Here is a 12,947-nt window from a genome sequence, read left to right on the forward strand (position 1 = left end):
TGGAGGCATCTCACTCCCTGATTTCAAACAATATTACAAAGCTGTAGTGTAGTGATTAAAACAGAATGGTATTGGCATAAAAATAGACACATAAATCAGTGGAATAGAAAAGAGAGCCCAGAAATAAATCCATAAATATATGGTCAATTAACTTATGACAAAGAAGCCAAAAATATACAATGGGGAAAAGACTATCTCTTCAATAAATTGTGTTGGGAAAACTGGACATGTGCAAATGAATAAAACTGGACCACTATCTTACATCATACACAAAAATTGACTCCAAATGGATTAAACACTTGAGTTAAAGGTCTGAAACTATAAAACTCCTAGGAGAAAACTTAAACAGTAAGCTCCTTGACATTGATCTTAAAGATGATTTTTGAGATTTGATTCCAAAGGCAAGGGCAACAAAAGCAAAAGTAAACAAATGGAACTACATTAAACTAAAAACCTGCACAGCAAAGAAAACAATCAACAAATTAAAAGGCATCCTACTAACTGGAAGAAGATATTTGCAAATCATGTATCTGATAAGGGGTTAAAATCCAAAATACATAGAGAACTTATACAACTCAATAACAATTAAAAAAGAGATCTGATTAAAAAATGGGCAGAAGATCTGGATAGACATTTTTTCAAGGAAGATATACAGATGCCCAACAAATACATGAAAAGATGCTCAATATCACCAATCATCAGGGAAATGCAAGTCAAAACCACAATGAGACATTACCTCACACCAGTCAGAATGGCTATTATCAAAAAGACAAGAAATAACTAGCGTTAATGAAGATGTGGAGAAAAGGGAACCCACATCATTGGTGGGAATGTGAATTGGTGCAGCCACAGTGGAAAACAGTATGGAGGTTCCTCAAAGAAATAAAAACAGAACTGTCATATTATCCAGCAGTTCCACTTCTGGGTATTTATCCAAAGAAAACAAAAACACTAATATGAAAAGATATATGCATCCTTACACTCATTGCAGCATTCTTTACAATAGCCAAGATATAGAAACAACCTAAGTGTCCACTGATGGATGAATGGATACAGAAGATATGGTATATATATATACAGTGAAATACTACTCACACTTAAAAAAAAGCACAAAGAAATCTTGCCATTTGCAACAATATGGATGGACCTTCAGGGTATTATACTAAGTGAAATAAGTTGGATAGAGAAAGCCAAATACCATACAATTTCACTTATGTGTGGAAAACAAAAACAAACAAACAAAAAACAAGCAAACAAAAAAGAATGAACAACAACAACAAAAAACCAAGCTCACAGATCCAGTGGTGGGTGCCAGAGGGAAGTTGAGTTGGGGAGTGGACAAAATGGGTGAACGGGGTCAAGAGGTGTAGACTTCCAGTTGTAAAATAAATAAGTCATGGGATGTAATGTACAGCATTGTGACTATAGCTAATAACAGTTATTGCATATTTGAAAGTTGTTAAGAGAGTAAATGTTGGAAGTTCGCATCATAAGAAAAAGAATTTGTAATTATGTATGGTGATGGATAGTGACTAGACTTATTATGATCATTTCACTGTTATACAAATGCCAAATCATTATCATACACACCCAAAACTAATGTTGTAAGTCAATTATACTTCAGAAAAAAAAAGAATTTTCTACTTCAGTAAGAAAGAAGTAGCATTTAAAAGAAGAATTCGTTTTCTTGCTCTTTCCCTTCCCCCATCTTTTAAACTGACAATAAAAAAAATAAATATAAATTTTACTTTTCAGACAATTTATTCAGTCTTGCTATTGTTATATCTCCAGGGACTAGATTTACATTTTGAAAAAATACCATGATGTACAAATGTGCATACTATACTCAGCCAACATATCATAAGATACTATATAATAACATCTGGGAATATTAAACTTTGCCTTTACTGGCAACCCAATTGGCATCTTTAATTTATAGTGCAGATGTTTTATACTGATGTGTTTTGGAAATATTTGAAGTATTCTCAAGACAGTATTCTGAGGTTTCTGCAGTGGTCCACTTTAGTCTTTTGAAGTTCTCTATACAATAGGATACATACATAGATTTTCCAAAACATGCTTTGGTGGGAATAAAAAAAAAAGAAAAGTTCAAGTTGGCATTATCCAAAGCTTCCCTGAGTAGTCTGTCCCCAATTCCTTTTTGGCACTGTCGTTTTGACAGTCAATGAGCTTTATGATACCCATCTGATAAAACCGTTCCTGTTTCCAGACTGCTTTGTGAAATCTAAATCATTTTAATGCCTTATATTTATGAAACACTTATATTTCTAAAAGACGGATATGAAATTTTAATTTCACCTCTGAGCACATCATATTTTGGTTGTGCATTAACCAAAGGGTGATGCCCCACGATAGCAATTATTGTCTCTGTGTGTGAGGAGATGGCTGCTGAATCCGATGTGTGATGAGGAGCCCTTCCACGGTGTTGCCACTGAACAGAGTTCTTTCATTCAGGTCCTCAATCATCTCTCCTAGAGCTTGCTCCTATTCACACAACCAGCTTCTCAACTTGAGCACAGTCTGGCTTTTGTTTAATAGGAGCTGACTTTAACCATCTGTTGCCAGTGCTTGCCAGTGGTCCACCACTGTGCCACATGCTTAAAACGTGGACCTTGGAACTTCTTACAGCAGAGTTTACATCTTCCCTATGTCAGCGTAATGTAATTAGCACGTAGAAAGCACATAGACTTTGAAGACACATATGCGTGGGTATAGTTCCTAGGTCCATTATTTACTAGCTCTGTGACTTTGGGTAAGAATGCTTTGGGGCTCCCAGTTTTCCTTCTTCTATGATAGAGACAACAATACTTTCATGACTAGGCTGCAGTGAGGATGGAATTAAAGGAGGTGAATAGAACACTTTCCACAGTGTCAGATTCCTGTTAGGGTATGCAATTGACATTCTCTGAACTGACTTGGATTAGCAGTATTAAAACGCACACTGCTTCAATTCCTTTTTTCGTGTGTTAAAAAATACATAACACAAAATTTACCACTTTAACCATTTGTAAAAATTTTAATGTTTATTTTTGAGGGGGGAGGGGCAGAGGGAGAGGGAGACAAAATCTGAAGCAGGCTGCAGGCTCTCAGCTGTCAGCACAGAGCCCAACTCAGGGGGCTCGAACTCACAGACTGTGAGATCATGCCCTGAGCCGAAGTTGGATGCTTAACTGACTGAGCCACCCAGGTACCCCCATTTTAACCATTTTTAAATACAGTTCAGTGGCATGAAGTACATTCACCACTCCTGTCTGTCTCCCCAACCACCATACTAGTTTCTGTTTCTATGACTTGACTACTCCAGGTATCTCATATAGGTGGACTTATTATAATATGCATCCTTTTTCTTCAATTCTTATGAATTAGCCACTATTTGGAACTTTGTTATTGATTACCTTGTCTTGGCATTAAATTATTAAGTTAACACTGCCATACACGCATTGCATTCAAGATATTAGGGTCTAACATAATGCACCTGTGTATATATGTATCTTAACTATCCTTTTAATGAGAGATTAGACTAGATGATGATGATGATGATGTATCCTTCCACTGTTATCTCCCCAGCCTTCCTTTTGCCCTCTGGAAAAGTCATTTCATTGTTAGCAACTTCCTGTCATCCTTCAGTCTCTTCACAAAATCTGACTCATCTCTTGCCTATGGAGAACTTGGGAACTTTCTGTGCCCCAGCCACCCTGCTATAGCCCTGTGGAATAGAGGCTGCTCATTTTCCATCTCTTATATTCAATGAGCCTGGAGACTGTATTGGCATTCTCCTAATATTTCTGTTTTGAAAAGCATTACTTTTGGGGCACCTGGGTGGCTCGGTTGCTTAAGCATCGGACTCTTGATTTCTGCTCAGGTCATGATCATGGTTCATGAAAGCAAGCCCCATATCAGGCTCTGCGCTGAGCATGGAGCCTGCTTAAGATTTCTCTCTCTCTCTCTCTCTCTCTCTCACCCTCTGCCCCTCCCCTACTTGTGCTCTCTCTATAAAATAAAAATACAAAAGCATTAGTCTTTGATCTTTATGCAAAAACACTTCCTCATTTGGGTCTCCTGTAAACTGAGATAAGTAACAAGGTTTGCTGAGAAATTTGATGTAGAGTAGGAGAAAAAAAAAAAAGATGTCAGTGATGATGCCAAGATTTTAGGACTTTAGAAGGATGGAGTTGCTATTAACTAAGGTAGAGAGGACTGAGAAAGCATTTGGAGGCAGAAAGGAGTATCTGGAGCTATGCTTGGACATGTTCAGTTTGAGAAGCTCAGCTGCTCATTAGATACCAATGGAAGATGGCAAATAGGCAATCTAAGTGAGATTCAAGGGAGAAGTTCTGGGAACCTGAAGTTCATCAGTCTATAAATGGTACATAAAGTCAAAAATTTGCATGAGATCATGTAGGGAATGAGTGTAGACAGAAAGGAGGAGAGAGAGGTCCAAGGATTGGATACTCCAACATTTCCAGGTCAGCAAGTCACCAAATGAAACTGAAAAGGAAAAACCAGAAAAGTCAGACGAAAAGCAAACTAGTGTGGTACCCTAGAAGACAGAAGATGTTTCAAGGAACAGGACCATTAACTGTCAAATGTTGCCAATGGGCCAAAGGAACTGAGGACTGAGAAATGAATACTTACTTGAAAGTGTGAAAGCTATTGGTGACCTTAGAAAAAGAGCAGTTTGAATGCAGTAGTGAGGGTTAAAATCTGCCTAAAGTGGGTCCAACAGGGAATCAGGCAAAGGCATTGAAGATGGCTGCCATAAACAACTAATTCAAGGAGTTTTGCAGGAAAGGGACAGGGACGTTAAGTATGTAGCTGGACAGGGAGAGAGGGCTGAGAGGCTTTCTAAGATGGGAGAAATAACAGTATGATTGTATACTAATGTGAATGACATAGTAGAGAGGAGAAGGGAGGATCATGATGCAAAAGAGAAGGGGACAATTGCCAGAGTGACATCCCTGAGTTGAGACGGCATGACCCCGTGTGCAGTGAAAGGACTGGCCTTTTCTAGAAGCATGGCAGTTCATCCATAGCAACATGAGAGAGGATGGTGTATACAGGCACAGATAGGGGTAGATGAGTAGACATGATGGTAAGAGCTTGTGGAATTCTCTTCTGATTCCTACAAGTGTCTCAGTGAAGCAAAATCATCAGCTGAGAGCGAGGGAGGGCAAGTACGAGGGAGATGTTTGAGGAGGGAGGAGAAGGTGCAAAGTAGTCTAGTCATTTAGAGCAGCATTCCTCAAAAAGGCTAGTCTAGGGGCGCCTGGGTGGCTCAGTCGGTTAAGCGGCCGACTTCGGCTCAGGTCATGATCTCGCAGTCTGTGAGTTCGAGCCCCGTGTCGGGCTCTGTGCTGACAGCCCAGAGCCTGGAGCCTGTTTCAGATTCTGTGTCTCCCTCTCTCTGACCCTCCCCCGTTCATGCTCTGTCTCTCTCTGTCTCAAAAATAAATAAAACATTAAAAAAAAAAAAAAGGCTAGTCTACAGACCAGTGCTTTTTCACAAATTCTTTGTTATCTGTCCATGAAAAGGTTAAGTACAGGAATTAAGGGTAAGCATTTAGAAGCTTTTAGCAATTTAATGAAATAATTTTATGACTGCTAAATTTAATGATAAAAATTTGGGACTTGCATTTTGTATGTCTCTGTTTTATTTCATTTTTCTTGTAACTCATTTAAGTTGTATTTTCCAAAAGTATTATTCCAAAATGGATTTAAAAATATAAGAAGTTGACCCTTCACCCAGATAGTTTGAGAAACACTTGGTTTCCACTTAGTGGGGGAGACTGGATGAAGCAAGTATAGCATAACTGCTGGGAAGCATTAAGCACCTGATGTTAGAAATCATGAATTTAAAACACACAGTTAACATAGTTGTTGTTGTCTAGTCTTATTCAACCTCACAGGTAACTTTTTATTGGTTGGAGAATTGTGTTTAAGCAGGCTTTGGTTTCGCCAGGTGAAGTAAAATAAAGAGAGAAGGGACACGAGAGTTGAGGTATAAGCAAGGAATTGATGACAAAGAGTGACTATATACTTTGCCAAAACCCAACAAATGTGAACTTTAGATTTTTGCCTTTCTTTGTGTGTAAATTTTACATCAAAGGAAGAAAACTGTAAACAAAGATTGAACTAAATGATACGCATGCTGAAAACTGTAGGGAGAAAGTCAAGATGTCTGTAATTTACTTTGAAATCACTTTTTAAATTGCTGGATAGAGGCACCTAGGTGGCTCAGTTGGTTGAGCATCCAACTCTTGATTTCAGCTCAAGCCATAATCCCAGGGTGGTGGGATCAAGACCCACATCCGGCTTTGCGGTGAGCCTGGAGCCTGCTTAAGACTTTCTCTCTCTGTCCCCCCGCCCCCAACCTCTCTGCCTTACTCTCTCAGCGCCTGGGTGGCTCAGTCAATTAAGTGTCTGACTCTTTTTTAAAAAATTTTTTTAATGTTTATTTATTTTGAGAGAGAGCGCACGCGAGAGAGACAGAGCTTGAACCGAGTAGGGGCAGAGAGGGAGAGGGACACGAATCTGAAGCAGGCTACAGGCTCTGAGCTGTCAGCACGGAGCCCAACGGGGGCTCAAACTCACAACCTGTGAGTTCATGACCTGAGCCGAATTTGGACGCCCAACTGACTGAGCCACCCAGGCGCCCTTAGTGTCCAACTCTTAATTTCAGCTCAGGTCATAATCTCACAGTTCAAGAGTTTGAAACCTGCTTCGGGCTCTGGGATGACAGCGCAGAGCCTGCTTGGGGTTTTCTCTCTCTCCCTCTCTCTCTGCCCCTCCCCTATTTGCAATCTCCCTCTCCCTCTTTCAAAAAAAATTTAAAAATAAAAGATTCTCTCTCCCTCTGCCCCTCTCCCCCACTCACATGCTCGCTCTCTCTCTTTCTCCTGTCTCTCAAATTAAAATTAATTAATTAGTTGCTGGATGGATAGAGTAATGGTTAAACAGATAAATATATGATAAAACTGGATGCTAGAATTTAAGTGATGGAGACATGGGTAGGCACTATAAAATTCCTTCCATTTTGCTCTATGTTTAAAATTTTTCATAGTAAATGTTGAAAAAAATATTGCCTTGAATATTTTTATGATCATTCATTTTATGTCCCCAGCCAGATAATTAGCTCCTAGAAAAGAAAAAAGGTTATTTCCAGAAGGTTAGCTACTCCATGCTTCTTTTCTTCACAGATGAGGAAACGGAGTCCTAAAGATGATGAGTGACTTCGTCAAGATCAGATGGCAAGTTAGGGGCATATGTGACTCCTACAAAGTTTTCTTCCCAATACATAAGAGGCAACTGTAGTCCATAACTCACCCCTATGGGATCCATGGAGGAGCCTCTGGAATGCCCATAAACTCCAAAAGCTAAATGTTGAATTTTGAGTGTATGTTCAAATGTGCACTTTCTAAGAAGAAAATTAATAGCTTCCAAAATATCTTTAGTTTGTGACTCAAGAAAGATTACTATCTCTTTAAAAGGGTAAATTTGGGGGCGCCTGGTGGCTCAGTCCATTAAGCGTCCAATTCTTGATTTAGGCTCGAGTCATGATCTCACAGTTTGTGAGATGGAACCCCGCCTTGGGCTCGGCACTCACAGCATGGAGCCTGCATGGGATTCTCTCTCCCTCTCTCTCCCACTCTCCCTACTCATGCTTTCCTTCTCTCTCTCAAAATAAATAAATAAACATTAAAAAAATAAATAAAAGGGCAAATTTTATTTTCATCTGCATTCCTTGAAAGTACTGAACACAGTTTTAAGACATTCAAGAAATATATTTTTTTACATTTTTTAAAATTTAAATCCAAGTTAGTTAACCTACAGTGTAATAATGATTTCAGGAATACAATTTAGTGACTCATTACTTACATATAACACCCAGTGCTCATCCCAACAAGTGCCCTCCTTAATGCCCATCACCCATTTAGCCCATCCCCCCACCCACAGCCCCTCATCAACCCTCAGTTTGTTCTCTGTATTTAAGAGTATTTTATGGTTTGTCTCCCTCTCTGTTTTTATATTATTTTTGCTTCCTTTCCCCTATGTTCATCTGTTTTGTTTCTTAAATTCCACATACGAGTGAAATCATATGATATTTGTCTTTCTCTAATTAACTTATTTCGCTTGGCATAATACACTCTAGTTCCAGCCACATTGTTGCAAATGGCAAGATTTCGTTCTTTTTGATTGCCAAGTAATACTCCATTGTGTACATATGCCACATCTTCTTTATCCATTTATCAGTTGACGGACATCTGGGCTCTTTCCAAACTTTGGCTATTGTTGATAGGGCTACTAAAAAGATTGGGGTGCATGTACCCCTTTGAATCAGCATTTTTTTTTAGCCTTTGGATAAATACCTAGTAGTGTAATTGCAATTTTTTTTTTTTTTCAAATTTTTTTTTTTTTTCAACATTTATTTATTTTGGGACAGAAAGAGACAGAGCATGAACGGGGGAGGGGCAGAGAGAGAGGGAGACACAGAATCGGAAACAGGCTCCAGGCTCTGAGCCATCAGCCCAGAGCCTGACGCGGGGCTCGAACTCACGGACTGCAAGATCGTGACCTGGCTGAAGTCGGACGCCCAACCGACTGCGCCACCCAGGCGCCCCTGTAATTGCAATTTTTTGAGGAACCTCCATACTGTTTTCCAGAGTGGCTGCAACAATTTGCATGCCCACCAGGAGTGTAAAAGTGTTCCTCTTTCTCCGAATCCTCGCCAACATCTGTTATTGCCTGAGTTGTTAATTTTAGCCATTCTGACGGGTGTGAGGGGTATCTCACTGTGGTTTTGATTTGTATTTCCCCGATGATGAGTGATGTTGAGCATCTTTTTGTGTGCCTGTTAGCCATCTGGATGTCTTCTTTCGAAAAGTGTCTTTTCATATATTTTGCCCATTTCTTCACTGGATTATTTGTTTTTGGGTGTTGAGTTTGATAAGTTCTTTATAGATTTTGTATCCTACCCCTTTATCTTATGGGTCATTTGCAAATATCTTCTCCCATTTCGTTGGTTGCCTTTTAGTTTTGCTGATTATTTCCTTCACTGTTCGGAAGCTTTTTATCTTGATGAGGTCCCAAAGGTTCATTTTCACTTTTGTTTCCCTTCCCTCTAGAGACATGTCAAGTAAGAAGTTGCTGCAGCCAAGGTCAAAGAGGTTGTTGCCTGTTTTCTTCTCTGGGATTTTGATGGCTTCCTGTCTTACATTTAGGTCTTTCATCCATTTTGAGTTTATTTTTTTATATGGTGTAAGAAAATGGTCCAGGTTCATTCTAAATGGCTGTTTTGTTTTGTTTTGTTTTGTTTTGTTTTTTGAGAGACAAAGAGAGACAGAGTGAGGGAACATGAGCAGGTGAGGGGCAGAGAGAGGAGACAGTGGATCTGAAGCAGGTCCTGCACTGACAGCAGAGAGCCCAACATGGGGCTCGAACTCGTGAAGTGTGAGATCATGACCTGAGTCGAAGTCGGATGCTTAACCAACAGACACCCAGGCGCCCCAAGAAATACTTTTGAACTGATAGTGTTTTACTACTGATAATCAGTGTTAAACTGATAATATTTTAAACTGGTTGGTGATAATGGTATTTAAGAAGGCTTTTTGTAATTCCAAGATTGTAAAGCTATTTATCATTTAAGACACTCAAATGCTTTATAGTTTTTAATCATTGTTGAGCTTACACCTTCGTGACTCTCATAAGCCTGACTGAGGTCTGATTAAAGATTTCTTTTTTTTCATTTCTTTGACATTTACACATTACTGTATTGTTTACCAAAATCCATCCAAGGCTTTCAATTCTTACTCTCTAGGAAAATACTGTATTATATAATATAATATATTCAAGTTTGGACTATATGTTATTTTGCCTTTGTATATGGGGTAAGAAGTTGACTTTGAGCATAGAGTCAAGCTTGTGTGTTTTCCCCTGGTCCTCTGCTCTCCCATTAGAGGAAAGCCATCTTCCTGAGCATTAGCTTTTTTACCTATAAATTCAGTAGTTCCTAAAGTGTGTCACAATGTGGTGTTGGTATTAAGTGAATTATTATTTTTAAATAGTTTAAAGAATATGAAACAACAAAGTATATAATATTATATTTGGTCAAGGGAAATATATATTTACATACATATGTTCTATATATAGATTATATACTTCAAGAGATCCAAGATTCTGTAAATTATTGAAGAAATGAATGATTTGGCCACAGCTTCTTCTAACAATTGGGGGAAAATATTCTTCATTTCATATAAGCATCTTTCCAGAGTGACTCTCCCATCTACCTGTGCCTGCATTTGCCATCCCTCTATTTTTCTTATTTGTCAACCCAGTCAATGTCTACCTAGGTCTTCTAAAGGCCACATTTGTTAAGTAAATATTATAAGAACACCTAAACACTGACTGCAACAGGTTTCTCCTGAATCTCCCAAGGATAAACTGAATAGATAGGTTGGCATGGCTAACACAGGACTGTCCGTAAGTCTGCCTGGGCTGTCAAAAGGAAGAGAAGAAGAATTGTGCAGGAAGTAAAACAGTCAATGAGACAAATTAAAGGAAATAAAGAATTCTGGTGTGGATTGAACAGACAAGCTCAAGAACAAAATGATAAAGACCTTTAATCACGTCAGAAAGTCTATAAAAGTATGTAAGTACAAGGACCAGAAAATGTTAATAATAAACCTTATCCTATTACATAAAGAGATAAAAGAACTGCCAAAACTTCAGAAAGGTCATCTCTATCATATATGAGACAATCAGGGGAATTTTAGTAATAACTGAATATTTAATAATGTTAAGGAATTCTTGGGGATTTTTTTTGATGTGATAATATTATTGTGGTTATTTTTTTTTTAGTCCTTATAGAAATACATACTGAAATATTTACAGATGAAAAGATATGATATTTGGTTTTGTTCCAAAATAATTCAATGGGGAGGTATAAACAAAACAAGATTGTACATGAATTGATCGTTGCTGAAGCTTATTGCTGAATACATGGAGGCTCGCTTCTCTCTACCCTTGTGTACGTTCAAACCTTTCCATTTTTTTTTTTTTTTTTAATTTTTTTTTTTTCAACGTTTTTTATTTATTTTTGGGACAGAGAGAGACAGAGCATGAACGGGGGAGGGGCAGAGAGAGAGGGAGACACAGAATCGGAAACAGGCTCCAGGCTCCGAGCCATCAGCCCAGAGCCTGACGCGGGGCTCGAACTCACGGACCGCGAGATCGTGACCTGGCTGAAGTCGGACGCTTAACCGACTGCGCCACCCAGGCGCCCCTCAAACCTTTCCATTTAAAAAATGTTTTAAGATTATGAAAGAATATCATTTGCACACAGGAAAAGTTTCACAGATACTGCTCTTTCTCATGATTGACAATTAAGCCCTACTATTGCAAAAAACCCTCCCTTTGCAGACACTTGTTCCTCTGGAGACCCTCAATGGCATTATATTAATGCAAAGATCCCCCTGGGCTGAAGAGTGGCTCCAACCAACTTAAGAATGGAATGAAATCATGATAGAGATGCCTATGTACAATGTGTGCCCGTAAACTGTAGTACATGTTTTAGTGTTAGTGTGTACTCACTGAATGACTACCTTTTTTAACTAGCCAGTTTTTAAATTATTAAAATAAAACCATGTTCGGGGTTAAAAAGTCCAAATAGTACAGAAGACAGAAAAAGGCAAAATGTAAAATTCTTTCTCTCAACATTCAGTCTCAGTAGATAGAAGCACCTAATCAACACTTAGAGTGTCGTTCCAGAAACATTCAATGCGTAATTGCACATGTGGTTGTATGGTTGTATGGGAATACAAAAAATATTAAAATAAGCACAAAAATTATTGGGCTTTTGGCTAATTTTATTATAAACAATTATTAGTGAACATATAATGCATCTTTATTTTGCAGCAATATTTATATATCCACAAAGTTGTCTATTCATAGAACTTCATCTTAGCTCTCTTGTCTCATATGATTTCCCATATCATTCTAATATAATTATTTAGATTTTTATTGATCATTTGAAAATGTAGCTGAACTTTTTACCTTAATTTAAAAGAAAATGGGTTAACATGAAAACAAATTAATGGCTTATTTATTGTTTCTTTTTAAACATTTTTTTAGGGGCGCCTGGGTGGCTCAGTCGGTTAAGCGGCCGACTTCGGCTCAGGTCATGATCTCGCAGTCCGTGAGTTCGAGCCCCGCGTCGGGCCCTGTGCTGACAGCTCAGAGCCTGGAGCCTGTTTCAGATTCTGTGTCTCCCTCTCTCTGACCCTCCCCCGTTCATGCTCTGTCTCTCTCTCTCTCAAAAATAAATAAACGTTAAAAAAAATTTTTTTTTTTTTTTTTGAGAGAGAGACAGAGTGCGAGCAGGGGAGGGGCAGAGAAAGAAAGGGAGACACAGAATCGGAAGCAGGTTCCAGGCTCTGAGCTGTCAGCACAAACCTCAACATAGGGCTCGAACTCACAAAATGTCAGATGTTGACTGGAGCTGAAGTCAGATGCTTAACTGACTGCATTACCCAGGCGCCCCTATTGTCTCTTTCAACCTTTCAAATTGAAAATGTTTAGATGGATTTTCCTTTGGGGCTATTACAATGCTCTCATCAATGAAGTAATATAAAACTTTAGTGCATGAAAAGACAAGAACAAGATTGGTATCTTTATTTAATCTTATGTCATCTGTCTGAATTAGGAGTAAAAATGGTTATGTTATAGGTATATGCAACACTTTTTTCAAGATACATTAAATTGTAAGAGCAGCTTTTTTTATATTACCTCTCTGTAATGTTTAGCCTTTTTTTAAGTTGTAAGGTTTGCAGCAATAAAAAACATTATTTAAAAGACTTTAATGCACTCATTTTCCACACAACTATGTAATTACTGCACTTAAGATGATTCTCAATTGAACATTAACTACAAGT

Source organism: Panthera onca, chromosome C1 (genome assembly GCF_046562875.1).
Source record: "Panthera onca isolate mPanOnc1 chromosome C1, mPanOnc1 haplotype 2, whole genome shotgun sequence".
Taxonomy (NCBI): domain Eukaryota; kingdom Metazoa; phylum Chordata; class Mammalia; order Carnivora; family Felidae; genus Panthera; species Panthera onca.